The 2,813-nt window shown below is 36.3% G+C and overlaps 1 long non-coding RNA gene across 7 annotated transcripts; it reads right to left on the reverse strand.

Annotated features, from left to right (window-relative positions):
• Nucleotides 1-20: 20 nt before the first annotated feature.
• On the reverse strand, nucleotides 21-2,576 carry LOC112504184. 7 transcript variants are annotated; one of them, XR_003068141.1, is made up of 4 exons: nucleotides 2,256-2,575; nucleotides 956-1,997; nucleotides 825-863; nucleotides 21-745 (listed from the first exon to the last, which is right to left on the reverse strand). It is a non-coding gene; the product is annotated as an uncharacterized LOC112504184 (long non-coding RNA). The 7 variants fall into 7 exon arrangements; XR_003068138.1 differs by having other exon boundaries at nucleotides 21-178; nucleotides 268-745; nucleotides 956-2,575; XR_003068139.1 differs by having other exon boundaries at nucleotides 21-181; nucleotides 268-745; nucleotides 956-2,575.
• Nucleotides 2,577-2,813: the final 237 nt, after the last annotated feature.

Here is a 2,813-nt window from a genome sequence, read left to right on the forward strand (position 1 = left end):
AAATATTACACTTAAAAAAATGATCTATCTGCTCTCTGAAGTGTATTCAAAAATCCACGATTATGCTCCACTTATCAGTTGCTTCACACGAGCTGCGGTGACTTGTTCTGATATGCTTCAAATCCAAAATTGCTGTCAAAACCTGTGGAGCTATGGAGTTGCTGCTTAATCCTGCACACTGCTGTTTCAAAACAGCTGTTAGTTGATCACACCTTGCTGTTTAGTATTTTCCAAAACAAATCACAAAACAATGTTAAACCAATGCACATTTGCTTAACACAGTCTGCTCAACAGTTTGCTTCCATACTGCTTCAAACCTGTGATGAACCTGCTGTAAAGTTGTGATGATCCTGCTGTGAAGTTGCAGACTGTTGCTGTTCTGTGAAGCTGTTACTGCTGTGAACCTGCTGTTACTGTGAAACTGTTGCTGTGGAGCTGTTTTCTCAAAACAGTAGCACAGCTGCTGTTCCAAACACAAACGATGTTGCTGCTGTCACAATGTTGTTGAAGTTGCTGTTTCAGTTCCTCTTCTTGCAATAGAGTTTAACAGGTTCCAAGCTATGAACAGCTGCCGCTGTCAAGATCTGTAAACAGCTTCAATGTTGCTGTTACTGTCAAAACTCCAGCAAATATCAACAGTTCCTGCTTTGTTGTGCTGTTAGTCTTCTTCTGTCAAAAACAGACATTTGCTGCTTTCTTCTTCTCTACACCAACACAACACAGCTGCTGTTTATCATTGTTCAAACTGTTTAAAATCAAAACAAAACATCATACAGCTGCTGTTAAAAATCATGGTGTCAGCATCTTGTCATTAAGTTTAAAACCTGTCACATATACTCAAAACAGCTTCTCCTTCAAAGCATCTAAAACCAAAGGAAAAAACGCATCAAATCTGTCTGCTGAATATTCAATTAGTTAACAAACAAACAGCATAAATCTTAAACCTGATTTAAACCTGTCTAAATCTGTCACTGCTTGAATTGCCTCTACTCTGCTTTTTCGTTCAAATTAATGGTTGTTGAACTTGTATCAGCAAACTGGCTCCTCTGGTTTTACTTCTGTTGGCCTTGAAGTGAAAACACTACTGCTGTGAACCTGTACTCTGTGCTGTTTTGTTGTTAAGATGAAGCTGCTCACTGTTGTTTTCTTTCTTCTTGCTGTCAAGATCTGCACACTTTATTGCTGTTGTGTATGCTGTTGCTGTTAAGTCAAAATGTAACAAATGTGTGAGAAAGATGAAGTCTGTGTTGCTGTTACAGTCAATTAAAATCACAGCACAAAATCAATTAAGTCAACAGCAGCAATTCTGTAAGACAATGAAGAATTTACTATATTTGCTGTTGTACAATACAACACTGTCCTACACAATCCTGCACATCACTTCTTGTTTCAAATTTTAAACACAACCACACAGAACTGCTTGCTGTTTTCTTTCGAAACACAAACACAGCACAAAATGCAAAACAGATCCTGTTGTTGCTGTCAAAACAGAAAATGAAGCTGTCAAAATGAAAGTTGCTGTCTTAAAACAATCTAAAATGACAGCAAGCACACTTTAGCATTCTGCATAGTCTAAAGTGAATTAACACACAAACAGCCTGTACCTGCTGTTGAACCTGTTAAACCTGTTAAAATAGCACAAACAGCAAACTTAACACACAAAGTCCCAAAGTGAAATAATTGTTGTTAAAACTTGTTGTTAAAACTGAGTCTTAATCATACAACTAACATGCACAGAACACATAACAACCTGCAAATCCTTCTCAATTTAACCAAGATAACCTACAATCAACCAATTACTCAAGAAAAGTACCTAACCTTGCTGTCAACTGTTGCATTTATGGCTAATTCTATTCCAGTCTTCAAGTTCACAAACACAGATATTTAGAAAAATGTACCTGTGTTGCTGGAATGTGTCTAAGATAGTGATCAATTAGGAAGAAATGGAATCTGGTTGCTTGTTCTAAATTTCTTGTTCTAAACAACCTGCACAACTTCTGTTTCAACCCAAAACAGATTAATCAATCAAACCAAAAAACAATCGAATCTTGTCAAGATGTTCAAGGTATTGAGTGATTTATAAGAATGAATCAAGAAACAAAGAGCAATTTAGATTCTGGGTAAAAAAAAAAATCAAGTGGATTAGAAGTCCGCTCAAAAACTTCGATGCACAAGTCCGTCCTAAACCGCTCAATATTAAAACTAAATCGCACACAGATTGAAAATCACTCAAGATTGAAAACCTAAATACTTACCTGATGTGAATCCGATGATATGGTATCCGGTGTATCTTAAACCGCTCAATGAATCCGATCAAGAAGGAAACGGTTTACCTTAACCTGCTAACGAGTCAGAACCTTAATCCGATCAAGTRTTGACCGGTGTAGATGAATACCGGTTGAAATCCGGTCAAGTAGCGTGCGGTGAATATGAACACCGCTCAAATGGTATGCGGTGAAGATTAATACCGGGCAAGGGTTCTACGGTGTAGATGGTTTACCTGTCAAACTTTGTGCGGTGATTCTCTTCTCCGATTAAGCTTTGATGAACAAACACTGTTTAATACTCTCACACGGTTTATATGAAATAATGGATGGATGGGCTTTAGATTGGGCTTTAAAGACTTGGGTTAGGCGGTTTAACAAAAATAAAAACAAACACAAACTAAAAATTCAGATTAAAACTCATAAAAACACAAAAACAAAAAAAAAAAATTAACAAAAATTGAATCAAAAACACTGATTTACGAAAAAAAATTTAAAACACAAAAACCGATTAAATCTTGATTAAAATTGATCAAAACATAAAAGTTT

This window comes from Cynara cardunculus, unplaced genomic scaffold, assembly GCF_001531365.2.
Source record: "Cynara cardunculus var. scolymus isolate 2C unplaced genomic scaffold, CcrdV1 Un_Scaffold_4848, whole genome shotgun sequence".
Classification (NCBI taxonomy): Eukaryota; Viridiplantae; Streptophyta; class Magnoliopsida; order Asterales; family Asteraceae; genus Cynara; species Cynara cardunculus.